A 22255-nucleotide genomic window follows, 5' to 3' on the forward strand; every position below is an offset into this window, starting at 1 on the left:
CCGTGGACTAATCACGTGTGTATCTCATATAAACACAATTAGTCCACCTAGGGTTGTCACTCAATTACCAAAACCAAACAAGGACCTTCCTGTCGGTCATGGCATTCCACTCCATCCCAGCGGACATCATGGTGAATTGACATGCCTATCAGCGTTCGTACGAGGATTAGGCAGAACAGTACTAGCACGCCCGACACTGTTCTTAATGTGAATCACCGGGTATGGCCCGTCATGGCCACGGGTTACATCAAGGCATGCCAGTCTCTTCCCTAGCATCAGAGTTTTGACCTAGGCCTATACGCTTGGTCCTGGAGTGGTTGGCGGAGGTATGGGTCCGTGTCGGATGAGACGGAGCCCGTGACCTTGGGGTCGGGCGAGACGGAGCCCATGACCTTAGGGTCGGGCAAGACGGAGCCTGCACCCAAGGGGTCAGATGAGGTGGACCCACGGCCTTAATGTCGGGCGAGACAGAGCCCACGACCTTGGGGTCGAGCGAGACAGAGCCCATACCCAAGGGGTCGGACGAGGCAGACTTGCGGCCTTAAGATCGGGCGAGACGGAGCCCGCGACCTTGGGGTCGGGCGAGATGGAGCCTGTGGCCTTGGGGTCGGGCGAGACGGAGCCTATGGCCTTGGGGTTGGGCGAGACCTTTAAATACGTCTTGTGCCATCCGGGGGAGTCGGCGTGTGCGCTAACTTCCTTGCTTCCTACGGAATGTACCATCTTGTTCGATATAGAAACAGCACGCACACCCCTATCTGGTGTGCCAACTATCGACAGAGTATCGTCGGCAGTCCTCTGAGGGGTATCCCATGAAGATAGATTGATCGGCAGAGATACGTGTAATCGAAAACAAGAAGATAACAGAGACACACGAGTTAGACAGGTTTAGGCCGTTAGTATGACGTAATACCCTACTCCTGTGGTCTGTTGGATTGTATTGGCTATCGTATGATATTGTGTGTGTTTGAAGGGGGTCCCTGCCCGCCTTATATAGTCCAGGGGGCAGGTTTACAAGTCGGTTAGATCTGAGAGATAACCGGAAAGTAATAACAGATTATAGGAATCATGGGATCATACGTATCCTAACAAATCTCGTAGTATCTTCAGAATATCTTCCTGGTGTCTTGCGGGAGGCACCGAGCAGTGTCGTGCCCCGCAAGGATTCGTCTTGTGGGTTGGGCCGCCCCTGGGGGCATAGCCCATGTGGTCTGTCGTAGGTATCTGGGGTCATACCCCCCACAGTATCCGTAATAACGATACCCGATAGCCGGGTCAGTCGATTCCAGACGTCGGGGTGGGAGCCGGCAGCGCGCGAGCGCCACCAGCACCAGCACCAGCGGCAGTCACGAGTACCACCATCGTCAGCACCACTAGCACCAGCCTTGGCTCAGCCGGCCACGCGGCACACGCGACGATGGGTGGGAGCAGGCTGCGCGTGCGACAGGAGGGAGGGATTGAGGCGGAGTGGGGCGGGGGCGCGCGGTGCGCAACGCAGGTGAACTGCGCGGGTGGATCGGTCCGTCCATCTGGATGGACGCCCGTGGCATTATGGCTCCTAATACATATTATATATATATATATATATATATATATATATATATATATATATATATATATATATATATATATATATATATATATATATATATATATATATATATATATATATATAGCTGAGAGTAGGGAAATCATCATGTATTGCTGCTACAACTTGACCCTGTTCTTCTTCCTCTTCCGAACTCCAAACTATCATCTTCAATGACCTGCACCTTTTCTCTTCTAACGCTGATACTAATTGACTTCGCTACAAGCAAAATAGAATAGTGAAAGCGGAGGATCCACAACTTACAAAATTTTCGACCATAGCTTCCTGGGTGCGTGAGTGATCGATTCCTATGTAGTCCAAGTCGCGATGACTTTATCACTAACTGGTGGGCTTGGCCTCCAGCCATCTGAAATGGAGTCCTAAAACTAAATCAAATCCAAATGGAGATTCGTTTCGCTGAAATTTGGCTTATATTAATGCTTATGTTGATTTGTTGTGAGAGAAAAATACTGTTTATTCATTAAAAAATACTGCTGAAGTAGTTAGCCAACAGGGGTATCTATTACGCGACGGATCATGGAATCTGATCGCACATGCAGAGGTGTTGACTTCCAATTTATTGGAGCAGTGAGGGAATTGTAATCCTTGCTCGTGCTCCTCACGTGCGCAGAGAGACAAATGTGGAGGCCCATTTGGCAGGATTTGGTTCCACCAAGAAATGACTATTGAGGGAAACTGGATGCTCATTCATTTGTGAAATATTTATTTTCTAGTTTGTAGTCCGTAGGCTGATGAAAATTGTTTCTGGTTCCAACTCTGAATCCTACAATGATTTCATTGGAATTCTTATGTTTATCTGTAGATCACTATCCATTTGATATGATTCTTTTGTTTTTGCGCCATGTTCGCTTGAACTTATCAGCCGTACCGTTTTAGTGAAATAATAGTGTTTTTCTCTCATAATAAATCAGCATCAACGTCAATCATTTTTCCAGTCAGCCCAACAGAACGAAGAGAAACGGTCAGAAGAATTTCTACCAAATGCTTGAAGTCAAAGCCTCAAAGATAAGGCTAAGACAGAAAACAAACTTGTAGCCGTTCAATATATGGGAAAACAAACTGGGACATAAATTAAAGAGAAGCAGGGTCGGACATCGTGTCACTGCTGGTAGGTCGATCTGATCAATACTTAACATGGTCCAGGAATTTTTTATTTGGAGACGATGTGATTAGTTTATCAGACATCGAGAGCTACATTAGTGTACTAATTATCCATGGTAACATGCAAGCTCTCGATGCATGTGAGCGGTTGTCAGATCGAGATTTTTTTTTAATTTTAACCTTTTTTAATATAATTTTAAATCTAACACTGTCAGTTTTTAAAAAAACTAATATTTTTGGCCGCGCCTATTGCCATGGCGCGGCCAAATGCCTGTGCCGCACCATGCATAGCGGCGCGACAGAGGCCTTACGTGGCGGCGACCATCACCGTGACCGCTGACGTGGCAAGGCTCTGCCGCGCCACCGATCTTGGCGCGGCAGAGCCGCGTCCTGATCCATGGCGCGGTAGAGCCGGGTATAACCTCCACCGCGGCCCGCGTGCCCGAGCAGTCGGCGTTCCGCGAGAAACGCAGCAAGGCAGTGCCGCCGCGCCCGCCTTCGCCCGTGCCTACCCGCGGCCGAGGATGCTGCCACCGCGCCCGCGTCCACCCATGCCAGCTAGCCCGCCCACGCCAGCAAGCCAGCCGAGGCAGTACGCGAGCCGCGCCTGCCAGGCCGCCGGCCGCCCGGTGCAGCCACCGCGCCCGCACGTAGGCGTGCCTCTCCCTCCGGCCAGAACCTCCAGTCACGCAGAGCGGCTGCCCGCCTAGGTGCTGCAGCGAGGTACTCCACTAATATAGTTAGCACAGTTAATAAAGTTAGTAAAATTATCAAAGTATAGCTAATATAGTTTATAAAGTTAGTTAGTTTAGTTAGTATATGTAATATAATAAGTTAGTATAGGTAGTAAAGTAAGGTATTTTAGTTAGTACAGTTATTTACTCTAGTTGTACATCGGATTTATTCTAATAAGTTGTTGTAGTTAGCCTTGTAAAGATATTAATATTTGATTAGTTAGTATAGTTATAGTTAGAAAATGTAATAATGTTAGTATGGACATTACGTACGATGATTTCGACGATTTGATGAAGATTCTTGAAATACTTTTGCAGATAGATTGTTGTGTTAGAGTTTTGTTCGGAGGAAGTGTTAGGAGAGAAGATGGTATGTTTGAGGATATGGAAGAAGAATTGGAATGGTTTAATAAACCTCCTAGCTTCAACGACCTTTGTGTCCGTTTGAATACAAAGTTTGAGGGTGATTTCACACTCAAGGGGAGGTTTGATATGGAAGACTAGGGCACACTATGTCCTCATGCCCTTGCGCGACCCTGCTCACTGGTCCCACTACACTAGGGTTCTCTAAGGTTTTAATGTGCCCATGGCTAAGGTGGTGGTGGAGAATGGGTACAGGATGCATGGTCTGCAGGACGGCCCGTCCATTGATGGTTTTGGAGGCAATGAACAAGAATTATATGTCGAAGGGAAAGCAACTCAGGATAACATGGATTTGGATGGTCAGTTGACGTAGGAGCAGTTTCATTCAACTACAGTAGGCTGTATAAGCAATGACTTCGATGTGAATGAGTTCAAACAGGAAGAGGAGGAGTAGGAGGAGGAGGACAGGATCGGTGATGTAGTTAGCAGTGATTCAGACAATTCTGATGATGATCAAGGAGGTATAGATGCTGTGGCAACACCGGCTGATACCATGCTAGTACCAGTTCATACTATGCCATTACCAGTACGAACCGAGGTATTACATGGTGTACATGTTCAGGGTAGACTAGTCATAGATTTGGCTGCAGATGATAACCCCTATGATTCATGGGCCAGAATTAGCGAAGCGCAGTAGTATGTTCCACCACCACCTTACACAGCGACTGAGCTTGAGCAACTAAGGTCCAAGAACGTACCTTTCAGGGGTGTTCCGAACTATAGGGATGTCAGCATGACGGATATGGCAGTTTGTGATACCGGTCTCCAGCTGTGTAGGAATTCATTGTATAACCATAAGAAAGAACCCCTTAGGAAGGGGATGATATTCAATACAATGTCAGAGATGAAACTCTTCCTTCAGGACTATGCTGTGTACCACCATAGACCGTACACCATCACTCATTCGGACCAGGAGTTAAGGTACCACTTGATATGCAAAAACGATTGTCTGTGGAGGTTAAATGCACGAAGGAGACAGAGTGATGGCAAGTGGAGGATAACTAAAGTTGTTGAACCCCACACTTGCCTAGACAATAGGGGGAAGGAAAATCATCAGCAACTCACTGCACATTACCTTGCCCGTCGTATATTGGGCCTCGTTGATGACAATAACGACATCTCGGTGTCTTCTTTACAACAGTCCATATCTAGATTCGTTAGGTATGATGTGTCGTACGGAAAGGCTTGGCGTGCTAAGCAAATCGCTCTCGCGATTCGATGGGGTACTTGGGAGGAAGCATACAACAGGGTGTCCAGCATCTTATGTGCAATGCATCATTACAACCCTGGCTTGAAATGGTTTATGGACACCGGAGGAATGTTTTTTCGGGACCCATTGAGGCATGCCCTCTATCGTGTGTTCTGATCGTTCGCGCAAACAGAACATGCATTCTAGTTTTGTCGGCCAGTCGTACTTGTTGATGGCACTTTCCTGACAAAAAAGTACAGGGGCACCTTGATGATGGCTGCTGCTGTTGATCCTGAGGACCAGATAGTACCCGTGGCTTTTACTTTGACAGAGGGAGAGAACAATGAATCGTGGTCTTGGTTCATGCGGCTACTACGTGTCCAAGTGCTTGGCCCAACTCGCACTATATATTTGATCTCCGACCGTCACGCAGGGCTTCTTAATGCTGCAGGTGAGCAAATAGATGGGTTCCCGCCTCTAGTACATAGATGGTGCATGAGACACTTTGCCGCAAATTTCTAGCGATGTCAGCGGAAGAAGGAGGTATGTGACAAAGTAAAGGTTCTATGTTGTGTACGTACAGAGCACGAGTTCAAGGAGACAAAGAGAGAACTAGACAATATGGTAAATGCAGCGGGAAAGGCCTGGTTAGAGGCGTAGATGGAATAGAAGGCTCAATGGGCGTTAGCATATGACGAGGGGGTTTCAGGTATGGCATCATGACTACTAACTCCTCGGAGTCCTTCAACCATGTATTCAGCAGAGTTCAATCGTTGTCTATGTCTAGAATTGTTGAGTTTTCCTTTCATAAGTGCAACGAATATTTTGTGAAGAGGTGAGAACTTGCAGAGAGGAATATAGCTGAGCAGGGGTGTTTTGGAAAGGCCGAAGCTAAACATTTGAAGGAGGCTAAGGAATTGGCCAAGCAGCACACCACCGAGCCGTATGGACTCCGCCACCATATTTTTAGTGTATGGGGCAAGGGTGGCACAAGTTTGGGCGACGAACGTTATGGTGGACGAAACTACCGAGTTGATCTTGAGAAGGTAGAGTGCAGTTGCAACATCCCTCAGATCATGCATGCCCCTTGCTCTCATATGATCATGGCCTGTAGGGTTCACGGGTACAACTATGAGGATCTACCATATATGTCAACCTTGTATCTCCGTTCGAACACGTTAGTATTTAGGAGATGAGCTTCGAGCCATACCTAGACCCAACACAGTGGCCACCTTATAATGGTTATAACTACGTGCCGCATCCAGATCTAATGAAGGTAGGGAAGGGTAGAAGGAAGAAGAAGCGACTGAAGGGGGACATAGACGCTATGAGAGGGTACGGCAAAGACATGTACGGCGAGGGAGACTTCAACGAGACCCGTGGCAGGAATCTTTGCTCCGTTTGCAAGCAATCTGGCCACAAGGCTAGCAGACATAGAAGACAATATGTGATTTTATATTATGTTCGTATTACATAACAAGTAGTTCCAATTGTGCTATGGTACATAATGTTTATCTAAAAAATATTAATTTGAATACTCTAACCCTTTGTTTATCATTTTGTAATAGGATGGCCCCTTCCACGCTGCACTAGCTGTACCCCCTTCTTGATATGGAGTACGACGACCCCCTTCTTCTACTAGACGATGAGGTTTCCAAGAGGTGTTCAAGGGATCCTTACATTCGTGGGACTTAGTTCATTACGTCGAACTTATATCGAACGAATATTATCGTTAAAAACTTGTACTCATAAACAAATAAAAATACTATGTGCTAACTCGTCGTCCATTTATTAGCTTAATGTTCGTTTTGTACAGCACTTGTAGTTTAGCACAACACCGACAACAACTAAAATGTTGTTGGTTGTCCGTCGGCTGGCCGCGTCACTGACGCGCCATGTACAATGGCGTGGCACAGACCCCCGTTGCCTATGGCGTGGTAGAACCATCCTATGTGGCAACTGAACTTGGGCTACGGCGCGGCAAATGATTATGTTCGTTTTAAAAATTTTGAATGCATGATACAAAAGTTATGATCACTTAAGATCAATCATGGGTAATTCGAGTACATGATACATGGGTACAATACATCAGTAGTTCAAATCGAATAATGCATGGAACTAACAGATGTCGCAATAAAAAAGTCTCAGTCAGAAATATATTGAGTCAGCAACTTGTCGTCCGAGTACCAATCCTCAACCACAACTCTGTTGTTGTGGCTAGGGTCACCTACATTGCGCTGATCTGCCTTTTGCCTGTAGTAAGCGGCCTCCGCTTCATCTGCGGCCTCTGCGGCCTAAGTGAAGAACGCGTCGTCATCCTTCTCCGCCGGCAAGCCCGTCTCTGCTAGGGCGATGAGCTCGCTCAGTCTGGCAGTGTCGTCCTCAGCCTCCTCCGCCGGTAAGCCCGCCTCTGTTCCCCCTCATCAGACACCGCAATCGATGATTCAACAGTGCGACCAGCTCGCTTTCTATGCTCATCTAGCTTCTTTTGTTTTGCTTTTGGAGGTTCTTCAGGCCATTTGTTATTAGGACCATACAACAACTCCTTGAAACGATACTTCGACATTGAATACACCTAAATAACGTGATATTAGTACATGACACATATAGCTCAACTTTTGAACAAATACACTTTGCACTTACTTCATGCTTGTTTGGACACACAAACTCCAACGTATTGTCAAGGTTTATCACGGCTCGGTCTCCGTAATGGCACAGAGGAGGTTCCTCGAGTCGTCTAACTGCGGCTAAGTGCTTCTCCTTAGCCATCATTGGAGGGGGGTTAGGGGGAGGTGGAACCCACTGCTCGAAGTGCTCTCGTGGATGTCGCCCTCTCCACCAATCGTCGAAAAGGAGATACCTGGGGTCAAACTTGTCTGCACCGTCGATCCACTGAAAAAAGCACCTCTCATGGTCCAACATAACAAAAATTCAACAAAATATTAGTAACCTAGTAATACAAATGAAAAGAAAAATATACGGAAATAATTACTCACATTAAAACGACTGCACGTGTAGAAGCAACGAGCCGTTGTATCCGGATGTCTCGATTGAAACACGTCGGTCGGACGACCACAGTCACAATTAGGGACAGGGAGTTCAGGAGGGACGGGGGCATCTTTGCTACACTCGTCGGGGTACATTTCTCTAGGACGACCCCGTTTTCGCCATAACTGCTCCTGAAACATGTCTTCCATCTAATAAAACAGTTCAAATTAAACATCAATCAAAACAACACAAATTAATGAAAAATGTAATCATTTGCAATGAAACTAAAATATTATAAACAACAATTATAGCAACAAAAAAAATACATGGCAAATATACTTCTAACTAAATAATTAACCTTAACATTGATAAACTCAAACTTATATCTTCACCATAGTTTCCAAACAAAATTTTTCTGCTAACCTTAACTCCATTCATAATATCATATCCAGCATTCAAATGAAAATAAAATATACGTTAGAACCTTAAACGAGGACGAAGAGGGATGGAGGCGGCCGGAGGGGGAGGCGCGCCTGCGTGCGGGCGTGGTGGCGGCGTCCTCGGCCGCGGGCAGGCGTGGGCGAAGGCGGGCGCGGCGGCACTGCCTTGCCGCGTTTCTCGCGGAACACCGACTGCTCGGGCACGCGGGGTTATACCCGGCTCTGTCGCGCTATGGATCAGGGCGTGGCTCTGCCACGCCAAGATCGGTGGCGCAGCAGAGCCTTGCTACATCAGCGGTCAGCGGTGATGGTTGCCGCCACGTAAGGCCTCTGCCGCGCCGCCATGCATGGCACGGCACAGGCATTTGGCCGCGCCATGGCAATAGGCGCGGCCAAAAGTGTTAGTTTAAAAAAAAACCGACAATATTAGATTTAAAATTATATTAAAAAAAAGTTAAAATTAAAAAAAATTCTCAGATCGATCAGGAGCAACTGTGGTACGGTGTGGTAGTGAACTAGCTGGTGCTACTTCTTGTAGCTCCCGTACGTACTCAGTACCCTTCACAGAATTGTCTATTTGAGTTCTACTCCAACAGCAAGAGGCGGATCAGCATGAATATAATCACTCCTCTAATTACCGTATTTGAATAAATAAACTTACAAAGGGGATGTGTATATGAGGTTTGTCACGGTGCTTGGGAGGACCCGGCGGTTCCTCCCGTAAAAAAAAATTGACAGCCGATGATCTGAAAAAATATAATTAAATATTCTTAAGGGTAGTTTAGTATTTTTCTCTTGTGCTCCTAATATACAGTTACCTGCTCCTGATTCACGAACTGCTTGCGCCTAGAACTGGAACTGGACTCGGATTATGCAAAGTATAATTGGATGTTTTCTTCATGGATTGCATTGGTTTGGATTTATTTGGACATAGATAATACCTAGATCGAAAACCCGTAAATAATTACGGATACAAGTCCAAACATCCACCGGATGTGTACCTTCACAAGGTCGGCTGCTGCTAGACGTGGTCCACCGTCTGCACCATCGCCACCGCCGGAGGAGCTAAAGGCCCCGTTCGGCTTATCTCATATTCGATTTATTTAACTTTTTTAGGTGAAACAATATTTTTTTTCTCACAACAATTTAGCTAGAACAGTATTTTTCAGCCAGTTTCAGCTAAAATTTTACCAGCCGAACGAGGCCAAAGCGTCACGTGGCTGCGGTCGTCCTTGCCTGTGTGAGGTATGCGTCGGCCGCCGCGCGTGTTATGGCTACGCTGCCGGCCGTGTTGTCTCGCGCCGCCGCCGCCATCGCCGCGGTCGCTGTAGCCCATGTAACCGATAGACCTGTTGGCATGATCGCGACCAGCGCCACCGTGTACCTGCTCTGTTGTACAAGCCCAAGACGATGTCGTCCCTGCTGGTCTCCGATGCGAGACTGTGGAGCCACGCAGACTCTGGGAGTGTTCGGCTGGCTGGTTAATAAATCAAAATAGTGTTCCGACTGGATTGTTGTGAGAGAAAAATACTGTTATGACTGGAAGACACTGTTTATATGAACATTGCCCGCGTGAGTGGTCTGGCCAGCTAGCCAGCCAGCCGAACACGCTATCTGCCGGCCGGGTTCGACGCCATTGCCATGGCCATGGCTCCACCAGACCACTGGCAGTCACCGCCGTTCCGTCACCACACTGACCGCCACCCTGGCTTCCATGCCACCGCGCGCACGACGTCCTAGCAAGTCCGTGCCGGACAGACGCCTTGCGCCGTCTTCCTGTGCGCTGCACGCCGTCGTGCCTTGTTTCTGCGATTTGGGGATAAAGAACATTTCGGATAGAAGAGATGTTGAGATGAGAAGCAGCTCCTTTTTTGATTCAGAGAAGCAGTTCCATCTTTTGATTAAGAGAAGCAGCTCCTGAGACGTGAAAATACTGTTATACCTTTCAACTTTAATCAAAAACCAGTTCTTGGTCTACATATTTTTTTGGTTCCGGCGCATTATTTAAGTTCCTTCAATCCTTCTATCTGGTTTCTCTAATTTTTAAACCATCAGATCTATGGGCTCACATTATTTCCAAGTGTAGTAAAATTTCACCTTGTATATATGTTGCGTGAACTTGTTGCCTTGTTTATGATCGAAAATCAGTCTATCACCTAACAACATATGGGCATTCCGCTTTTATGGGACTAGTACGATTTATTTGAACTTGATAGGAGTACACTGCTAATTTTCTTTCTGAATAACTCAGATTTGATTGGGCTGCCGGGTTGGACTCAATTTAACGCTAAAGCGACAGCAAAAAAAGACATTTTTTCAGCCGCTCGGTGGATCCCGAATTGAAATCGGAGTTTGGTCCCGGCGTCGCGATCGAAGGCATTACTAGTCCACTCCACTCCAGCGCCACAGTCCAAGCTCTAAAGCTAAAACCAACCAACCAACCTTATATATCAACGTCATGCGTCCTTTTCAGTCTTCATGATCAAGGCATGCATGGTGGGTATTTCAACTCCAACATTGGTCCAACAGCCCCTGTTGTTTTGTCTCAACATTATATTTCGCTTTCTTTGCCCAGCATTCCAACCTGCCCGTTGGATTTTACCGGGCAGTTTTGGTTTAAGGGCGTGGAAACAATATAGTTGTGCGCTAGCTGTGCAGCGACAGGATCTATAACTCAAATATGCAAGGCCAACTCTTATCCTTAAGATCTATGTATTCCTATTTAAATATTAATTGTTGATTCATAGGACATTAAGTTGTTTGAAAACATACATTTTTTTTTGAGACGTCACCGGGATAGTCCCCTGAAAACATACATTTATTTTGTATGAAGTTCTAGCTGTGCAAATCTACACATCCACCTTCCTTGTCTTCTTTTCCCTATTTCTAAAATCCACCTTCGACCTCTTTTTCTTAATTATTTGAATAATGTGATTCGACCCGTTGGCAACTGTCCACCACATATTCTCTTTCAATTGGCCCCTACTAATTAGCGCCGTCAATTTCTATAATAAACACAGAAAAATATGAGCACCCACATTAGATCATCGACTTAACCTAAACCGGTAGATTTCACCAAAAGAATCCTAACTTTCACAAATGATCCTTCATTTAATTTTCACACTCCACACACATTCTGTAAAGTTGTCAAATTAGTATCGACCAAAACGTTTTTACAAAAATAAGATTTTCTTGAACAAATTGAAGGACCGAACGAACAACCAAACATATTGGTTTAATTTCAAAATAGGTTATCATTCAATCCATCAATAAATCATTAGATCTCATCAATTTGTTCGTTCGTTCGGTCCTTTATTAGATCTAGTGTCAAGATGATTTATGTATTAGATCTCGTGTGAAGCAAATGAGATGCAATGAGGATTGAGTCCAAGAATGATCTATGAGATAGGAAGATGATAAGGATATTGGCATTGTGGGAGAGACAGATGACCCAACACCGTCATTTGATCCAGTGTTGACAACAGTGGCCGACGAATCATCCGATGATGACTAGATCTGTTAGGTTTTTCCAATGGCTAACAACCCCTTCACCTTCTCTATATAAGTTCAACCCCTAGCTTTGCTCTTCCACCTCATTATTTCTAGCACTTATAGAGAGGATTGTGAAGCTAGTTTAGAGCCATCCAACCTAAGAAGTGAGATTCGAGTTTTAGGCTTGAGTGACACCCGTGTTTTTGGTTGAGTTTCTTCGAGTTGGATCTGAAGACCTATTACTCTTGGTAATTGCCATCACCTAAACAGCCCGATGGAGGATTTGGTGACCTTTCTCAGTGGAGTTATTGTTGAGTAGGCTCTAATTGGTGTGCATGGTTTGAAACCCCACCATTTTGGAGTGGAGAATGCCTATTCACTAGTCAAGCAGAACCTAATGAAATCTTGGTGACTCTTAGGTGATCCATCGGGGACTAGGGTATAACAGAACCGACCAATTTATAAGAGCACAAGTACAATGGTAACCACCGAAACGATCGCACCGTCATACTTGAGCCCATATAAACCCGGTAGTCCATCGAGTACCACGAAGGGTCTCGATTCATCGCCAACATACAACCAAGATCGTATATGATTCAACATACATGCCACATATTACATAAAGTTCACAATTACCTCACCATACATCGGAGTACAATTAAAGTTATTACAAACCAAGTTCAAATAAAGTAGTAGCGGAAGCAAATATAGTTTGAAATGAACATCTCACACCATCGTTCAAATACTTTGCCAGTTTACGATCACAACCCACAAAAATATCATAGAGGAGTTAATGAGAAGCACCTTGCCCAGGGCCTACTCCTCATCCACGGCGGGACAGAAGCAGTTCTTACAATATCCATGATAGACTATATTATCTGCAACAAGTGGGAAAATAAACCCTGAGTACAAGAAGGTACTCAACTAGACTTACCCATCATAAACCAAAAATAATGTGACTCCAAGGATCATGTAAGGCTTTATAAGTGGAGCTAGCTTGACAATATTTTATATAAAAAGCCACTAGTTCAACTATACATTTTATAATTTGGGTATCAAGTTAATTATAGCTATTCACCTTTAGATTAACAACTAACATGTGCTAAACATGTGATATATCATTATATAGCATCACAATAATAACCATAGCCGGTGTAGCATTCCCATGTCCAATATAACCATCAAATTCCATAGTTCAATTAATATGATGCTGGGACTAGTCGAGTTTCTCACTATTCGAGAGAGATGACGATTCTAATCGGTTGCAACCAACTGGGCAGTTATTCCTAATACAAACCCACACTTTCCCCGTCGGGGTCGTGTTAGGTCACCTTTGGTACAACTCAGGTACACATTTCACGGGTTCAATCAGCGCCGCACAACCAGGGACAATCAGCTTCCAGGACATTCAGGCTCGACCTGCCCTTGGGCTCATGTCTGGCTACCCGCATATCCTTACTACCATCCAGAGTGCGCACTCTAACAGAATGAGGCCCAGCCTGAGTTGAGCTACTCGGCTTCGCAGTCAGAATGAGTTATCCGACCAGCTAAGTGAGAGGCATGCGTTCAATCTCGACAGAAGCGCCAACAACGGTATGATCCTTAATCGACACAGACGGGACCAACATAACCAAACCAACACCATTGCATATAAGTTATCGCCCGGTCTCCACTTAATAACACCCCAGGGTTATTTTCCATGATAGAAAATATAGCCAATCGTGCTCCGATATCCACCTATATCTCGTAGGTGATAGGAAATCACTCGACTTCTACCGGTCTAAGCATGGCTAAGCATATGTTCGATCCTGGACCTACATAGGGTTCAAGGTATATTTCTAGACAAGGTAGTTATATACATCTAGTGTTTCCAACCAACTCTTATAACCTAATGCATCAAACATAAAGGACTCAAGTGATATTTATAAAAACATAGGAGGCTTAGAATGCTCCGGGGCTTGCCTTTTAGAAAGGAGATAGGCCTGTGATCATGGCACTTTGGTAATTCCTTAGAAGCATGCTCCTCGCTTTTGGGGGCTACCTGCTGTGGTGCCTCCTGATTCTCCTCCTCCTCTGCCTCAAACTCTAATAGTGGGATTCCTTCTGGCGATCCTATATGCATGAGCGCAAAATAAGATACAAGAATGCACGGTAATGATATGGATGATATGATATGATGCATAAACATAAATGTCCTTAACAACATGGTATTAGGGTGATAACAAGATTAACTTCTTTTACTGAGTAGATGTATATCGTTTCTCTAGTAATTAAACAAACATCCATTTAAAGCATTTTCTGGACTACAAGACAACAGCTACTTGTTTTGACCATAACTTGAGTTTTATACACCCAAATAACATGATATTGGACTTTCAATAAATCTTATAAAATTGCCTACAACTTTCCTTTAATCATCTTAAGATGATTCAGTAGCTATCTAGGTCAAATAATTCAATCTTCTAGATCTATCCAAAGGACAAGTAAATCTGACAGCAGACTTCTAACAACTATAACTCTTAAACCATTAGGACTATGACCATGAAATTTTAGGACAAGCAATATGAGTAAGTTATCTACAACTTTGTTATTAACAAGTTTCACAGGAAACATCACTATCATCATGAATTTATCAACACAACAGAAACTACTCATGTAGCCATTTAGTTGAATTATAAAGCAATAATTAACTAGCTACCTATAACCAATTACTTTTAAGCTCATCTAATAACATCAACAGATCGTATGCATCACAAGCACCCTAGAAAACATCAAGGTTAAGCCCAAATAATTTATTTATATTCATTTATTGATTTCCTTATATAATAGGGTGATTTAGAAGATAAATATTTTTAGTGCTTAATAAATTCTGAGATAATTATAGTAGGTTATATATAACCCCAATAGTCTACTGTACAAATTTCATGCTATTTGGATAAGTATATCAATCTCTAAAAAATGACAAGTTGCATAGGCTTATTTTAGCAAAAATAGTTTAGCCTAGTGAAAAGTGTTAAAAAAATAGATTTAATATTTTTCCTAATTTCATCCTAGCATAATAACACTGTATAAAAATTTGCATAATCATATGTTACATATTTTTACCCCATTTATTTTCACTAGAAACTAGCAAATAATCAAGGTTAAATAGAAAAACCATATTTCAAGTATGTCTTCTATGGGTTTAGTATTTTTTCTAGCTAGAGCATGGGAACATAAGACCAGCAAAATTAGAATCATAATTTTAGCACTTCTCTAGCTCAAGTTATGCATTTTACAAGATAGAAACAAATTTAAAAGCACTTATCTAGCTCAATTTAGTTCTCCTAGGAAAATATCCCAAAGAGTAGGTTCCATATTTTTATCAAATAGTACACTTCATGATGAATACAATAAAATTTTGATCACCTTGTTTGGACACTTCTAACTCCAGATATGATTTTTGCAAGTTTGCTACAAAATCTGGAAAAATAAAGAAAGAAAAATCAAATTTCCAACCGGGAGCTACAAGTAGGTACACCCAGTCTATGCACCCATGGTGGCTGACAGCGGGGGCCCGTAGATCAACCGGTCCCACACGTCAGCGACATAGAAGCAGAGCGTGGTGTTTGACCGACGATAACTTATCGACGGCGAGGTCACCGGCGGTGAGGTCTTCACCACTATACTCGCCTCATCAAGCCGCATCGAGGTGTACCCTTAGTTGGCTCGACGCATCACCAGAGCAACCTCGCCAATGAGCATGGTGGTTCGACAACGGCGTGCGATGGTGGACTCGCCGTCAGAGGCAATGGCAAGGCCAAACGAGCGCGGCTACAGCTTCTACAGACCCAAGCAGAGCTCTATGGTGCGGATTGAGCCACGATGAAGCAGCGATGAGCTCCAGCCACGTGCATGGCGGCACGGTGGCACCTAGCGCACGTGGCGGCGCTTGCCGTTCTGATGAGATGGTGGTTGGTGATGGGTGTCCATCATAGGAGAAGGTGCTATGGGTCACGGTGGTATGGAAACAAACACGGGAGGGGGGAGATAGGATCTAGCTAGGGCCAACTGCGGCAAGCTTGAGCTCATGGCCATGGTGGGCATGCTCGGTGCGGCAACGTGTTCCTGTGCGACGGCAGCGGTAGCAGTTAAGCCAGCTGTGGTCTTAGCAACTAGTCCCTACAACGACAGCCAAACAAGGGAGAGAGAGGTTGGAGATGCTACGGTGGTGGCTAGCCACGAGTGAGCTCAGAGCTCGGTGGCACTCCATGGCCATGGCAGCAACGGCGACATGAAATGTCACATTACCTGGGCTCGAACGGTGGCAATGGTGGGGCGGAGAGGTAAAGCGGCTCACGGCGAAGCTATGTGCGTGATGGATTGGATGGAGGTGCGGCGATGGTAGCGCGCGAGTGCGGTGACAACGGCGAGCATGGCTCCACTCGATGAGCTAGCGAGAGGGAGAGAGCAGAGCGAGAGAGTGAGAATAAGCGAGCGCAGCGGCTTCACCTCCCTTTTCTCACCCTGCTGTCCTGATTGGCCGGGCCGACACCGTCGAGCAGCCGCCACACAGTGCGCGTGGCCTGGCAGCGGTCGGCCGATTCAAATCGGCCGTCAGGCCGACTGACAGTGCCACTTTGCACTTCTATAACTCCTAATCCCGTTTGAGTTAGCAAAAAGTCCATTAATAGAAATTGTAGAGCTATAAGAGGTCTACAACTTTGATTCAGAAAGTTTTGTCTAATTCGAGAGGGTTTTCAAACTACAATGCTCCAAAGTAGGCTACTTTGAAACTAAAAACCAGCTTTAGACTTAGCAAAATTTCCAAGTCCCTAAACAATATTTGATTGCTACTTTGGATCTATTTTTGACTATGTTGGGCACTGAATTAGCTCATGACCCTTAAATAAAGTTTGTTTCCCATGAGATAAGCTACAACTTTTATTAAGGGTGCACTATCATGCAAATACTCTAAGCTACTGTTCAACTTTGGTCAAATTAGCATCATGAAAAATGACATTTTGAGTAAACTATGACTTAGAAGCAAAATTGGCCCATGTCATTAATATGAACATTGTTCCATTTAGCATCCTAGATGTGTCTAAGGTGTTTTTGTGACCTGACAACCATCTCTTGCATTGGTCACACATTGTCACAAGCATATGCATATATATAATCAACATTACATGTGATAATATGTAAGAATAAGATGAAATTCCATATGCTCATGCTCATGAATGCTTGGATGATGCTTGTGCTCATGAAATGCAAGTGCCAAATGCAATGCTTAACACTAGAGTGTTACATAGGGGATTGTGGCAACAGTTCGATGCCATGGGGGGGGAAATCTGATTGTCTCTTTGCCTCTCTTGATTCTAGATTCTTGTTTGTCTTTGTTGTGTGCAAGTTCCATTGAGTGACAACTAGGATTTCTTCAAAAGTGTGCTTAGCATAGGATTACTTGTTGCACTTAATGACAATTCTCTTTGTGTGATCATGAGCTTCCATTTAGTTGTGTATTTTGTCGGTTGTATCAAATGTTATGTGGAGATCTTGATAGACTTGGTTAGTTTTTCCTTTGGTTATCTTGCTAAGGACTTGTTTAGCTTGTGAGCCCTAAAGACTCTTTAGTGTTCTTTTGTAGAAAACTTAAGTACCGATGTGTTTAGGGGGTTATAATTTTGCATAGACTAAGGATGTTGCTTTAAATTCTTGGAGCCCAAGCCCCAACTTGGGCTATTCAATCTTTACATGTGATCTTTCCCCCCCCACAAGGAAAAAGTTTATTGCAGTGATTCAAGTGGTTTAAAGACACATAGCTAAAGCTTGATCTTTGGCATGACTTTCTCAATGGAGACATAAGGTCCAGATGGTAGGCCTAAATTTTATGAAACAAATCTTCATGTCTCCAATTGGTTTGCATTTGTACCATATATTTGATCTTCATGTCTACTTGGGTGTGCTTATTTATGAGTGCAGGGACTTCGTTAAATTGATAAGTAACACCTAAAGAAGGATATGATCCAGGTTTGGTTTGTGATAGATGTGGTTTGGGGGAGGGGGCTCTAAGTTTGCAAGTTTTCTAGAAAACATGGCAAGGCTGGTTTCCGCACATTCCGTGCAAAATTGCATTAGCTGCAAGAATTTTGTTGATTAGCCTATTCACCCCCTCTAAGTGCCATCTCAATCCTTTCAGTAGTGCTAGGAAAGTCTAGAAGTAAAACGAAAGAAAGAATGTGTCAAGAACAACCATTGAACAAAGTTTAAGGTACCACACCAGTCCAAAGGTTCAAGTGCGGAAATAACACAAACTATAGTCTAGAGTTTCAAGTACAGAGGTAATGTAAAAATGTCCAAAGGTTACACAAAAGATGTTTGAAGGTTGCTTTGATGATTTTAACCACTAGTGTTAATTTGTAAAACCACTAGATATGATGTGAATCGAGCACACCACATAGAAGGATGGAGTTTATGTTGTGAAACCCTCGAGGCTTTGTTTATTTCAACCTTTATGACCCAGAACTGAAACAAACATGCAACTTTTGACCTCAAATTTCATGGTTCAACTTGCTATAGTGAAAGAAGCTAGTGTCGTGTAAACTTTTGTGGACAATGACTCGAGATTACTTGTAATGCAACTTGTTATAAACACTAACAGGTGATCTCCATAGTAATCAAACAACCCTAGAATACGAGCTGGCAAACAGCTATTGACTTTTAGCCTTCAACATTTTAGTTAGGGATGAAAGCGCATCGGATCGATCGATAGTGCCTTCTGCATATTCTAATCCATTAAATTTTGTCAGATTCAGAATGGAGTGAATAATGCATGGATACAATTATTAATATAGATTTTTTTTATGTCGGCGGTGGTAATGGAGTCAGAAGCGAAATCGGATCAAAAGCGGACTTGAGTAACCAAATAATATGTGCTTATGTACATAAATTTATGCTAATGAATAAGTCATAGAAGAAAGCCACGAAACACCAACCGAACACAAATTACTCACGTTCTTTGACTCATTTCGACGAGCAGTCTACGTAACTATACAAACAAAGTCCATGTAATAACAAAATTATATTTAGGGCCTGTTTGGTTGGGCTTTTGAACCTGTTTTTGCTTTTGCAAAAGCTAAAAGCCAACCAAAGAACTCAAAAGCCACAGCTGCTTTTGTCCAATAACAACTTTTGCTCTAGTACAAAACTGAAAGTAGCCCTCCCTTGCTTTCAGCTGTTTCTGGGATAAAAAATTATCAGCGGTTTGTTTTTTCCGTCTTCTATTCTATTCTGTCCCCATTCCTAGCTTGTGACTCTGCCATCTCTGGCGGCCTACTGTCGGCCCGTTCGCTTGTTGGTTTCAGCCAGCCCAAACCAGCCAGCCAACAGTGTTTTTCTCTCACAACAGACCAGCACCGGCCAGCCCAAATCAGCCCAGAAACCAACCAGCGAACAAGCCGTGTGTGTGCGGCATCGGCGGCGTCGCTGCCCCTGCCACGGCTTCGAAGGTCACGGGCGCGGCCCCCGTCGTCATCTTCCCTGCGACCGGCCACCGAGCGGGATCTGGTAGCGTCCTTCACATGGGATCTGGCGGCCGGAACCGAGCGGGCCACTTCGCCGGCACAGCCCCTTCATCCGCCGCGGCGCGCGAGCCCTCTCCCTTCACTCGCGCATGTTTTCTATCTGCTCTACTCGTCCACCATGGATAGCCGAGCAGGGAGCTCTAGGTCGCGAGCCTCTGCTCCATCCCGATGGCAACAACAAGCTCCATCCCAACGCCAGCGTGGGCCCTGCAACATATCGGCAGCAGTGCGTGGGCCCCAACTCGACGACGGCGCTTCCTTTGGCGACTTCCAACGACGTGGCCTGGCGGGAGCGGGCGCGTGGCCATGGCCAGCGCGGGATTTGGTGGCGGCCCTGCTCGGCGTGGGGGCAGGCGTGCGTCCATGGCCGGCCCTGCTCCGGCGAGGTGCACTCCTCCGGCGCCCATCGAAGCCGGCGGCTCTATTCGGACAGACTGCATACGTGAAGGGTGAAGGCCATGAGGAAGAAACTCTCGTTAGTTAGAGAGGGAGAGAATTGGGTGTGAATGACATGTATACAGCCCGTTCAACAATTTTTTCAAAAGCCAGAGTTGCGTAACCAAACGACCTTCGCCTTTTCAGACAGCTACTTTTCCACAGCTGTTTTTCAAAAACCCAAAGTTTACAGTAGCTTTTCCAAAAGCCACAACCCAACCGAACAAGGCCTTAATTGCTAAAGCAGTAGTAGTTACTCCCTCCGTGTTCCTAATGAAAATCGTTTTGGATATCGACACGGTCTCGAAAAAAAATCGGCCACTATTTTTTTTGCTATAAAATATTTATAAAATATAGTCAATATATATTTTTATAAAACTACATTTTGACATGAATCTACTTACATCACTTTCATATTTTTAAACTCAATCCAACAAATTTTATTTATAGTCAAAATTTAAAATGTTTGACTTAAGACAATCTTAAAACGACTTTCTTTGGGAACGTGGAAGGAGTAACTAATAGCAATGATGACAAACCTCCATAGTTGATAACAATGTACAAAATTTATTGCAAATTCTTAGTTTTCAGACATGTTGGGATTTAAATAGTCAGATATTCCGATTTTAATTATTGGATAATCCATCAGCCTGTTTGGGAGGCCGTATCGTATCGTGGATTATTTACTGCTGGCTGGTTTGGTGTGAGAGAAAAACACTGTTCCCGGCTGGAAATTTACGATCGTTTACGAGCAAGCGAACAGGCTGCATATCTATAGGATTTTGTCAATTCTATATCCTACTTTGCATCCGCATATATTCGGATTCATATTATTCGCATCTATAATGTTATGAAAAACTATTTTCCATGATCTTAAATTTCGAAGTCGGAATGAAGAAATATCCATGCCACTTTGGCCCCTAATTTCAATCTAGATTTTTTATAACCCAGAATCTCACGCTGTTTTTTTTTTGAAAATAATACCTGGCTGGAATAAACTTGTTTTACGCTAAGCCAGTAAGCCTTGACAAGCACACGTACTCACCATGTTGGAAACGCACTATCAGATGTTGCCAAGTCACGGTCGCACGTCGCTGCAACTGACACATCACAGCTCTTTGCAACCTACGACTCCCAAATAATCACCTGCAGGCCCTACAGCGACCGCGACCGCAACCGCAACAGGGCGGCCGGGCACCGCATGGATCAGGTGCACCTGCACCGCGCACTAGTGTCGAAAACCCAGGCGCCCAGGCCCTCCGGCCGGCCATGCTTAGAGCGCCCGTAATCGTTGGGTCGTTTTTTATATTTTAACAGAAGAGTTTTTTATATTTTAACAGAAGAGAGAGAAAAACTAGTTTTTATTTGAATCTAGGCTCATATATATTTTAAGAACATGTGAGAGTATCACGTGAACTTAATCATACTGTATGTTTACTTGAACTTATCAACTTGACTTATCAGTCATGGTACATTATTTTTCTCTCACAATAAATCGACTTATCAACGAAACGACGGCCAGCTGTACGAGCCAGCCACCGCATCTACCGCTCATGTGGTGTGGATGCACCGTGAGCTTTGTGTTGTCGCGGCCGCTTCACGCTAATGGCGAATAAAGAATTGTTATAGCCTGTTGTTCGGTGTGCCTCGCATCCCTCGTGTGGGCGGATCCAAAGGGAGGCTGGGGGCTCCCGCCCCTGTATCAATGAAAAATGGGAAAGGTGAGGGAAAATAAGAGAATGAGGAAAGAAGAAAAATAGAAAGAGAAAAAAAGAGAGACCCCTGTTCCCTCTTCAATCCTCTTCTATATTCGTCACTGTGTGCAAGCACAACCGACCAGGGATACGAATATGATATGGTTGTCTAATCTAAAAGCTTGGGTTGGTTCCCCGATCAAACGCGGTCAGGCTCAGGCAGATCCACTACTCAGCAACCACCAGGAAAGCAACGCAGTGACATAAAGCTAAGTTTTATTACTCCCAATTACTACGAAAGGAACAAAAATGAACCTTAATAATCTGTACATTTTAGGAAATATAAGTAAATCGTACCCTTTTCTGTCAACAAGGCATGTAACTAGCTTGCAAAAAAAGAACCATAAAAAAAACTTACAAATGAAGAAGAAGAAGAAAAAGGGGCATATGACCCCGTTCGTTTGAACTTATTAGTCATACCATTTTAATGAAATAACAGTGCTTTCCTCTCGTTACAACCATTTTTCAGGCCAGCCCAACTAAGTCTGACTTTATGAGATCCCGTACACTTCGAAACCAAAGGAATAC

The sequence above is a fragment of the Miscanthus floridulus genome, chromosome 8 (assembly GCF_019320115.1).
Source record: "Miscanthus floridulus cultivar M001 chromosome 8, ASM1932011v1, whole genome shotgun sequence".
Lineage (NCBI taxonomy): Eukaryota > Viridiplantae > Streptophyta > Magnoliopsida > Poales > Poaceae > Miscanthus > Miscanthus floridulus.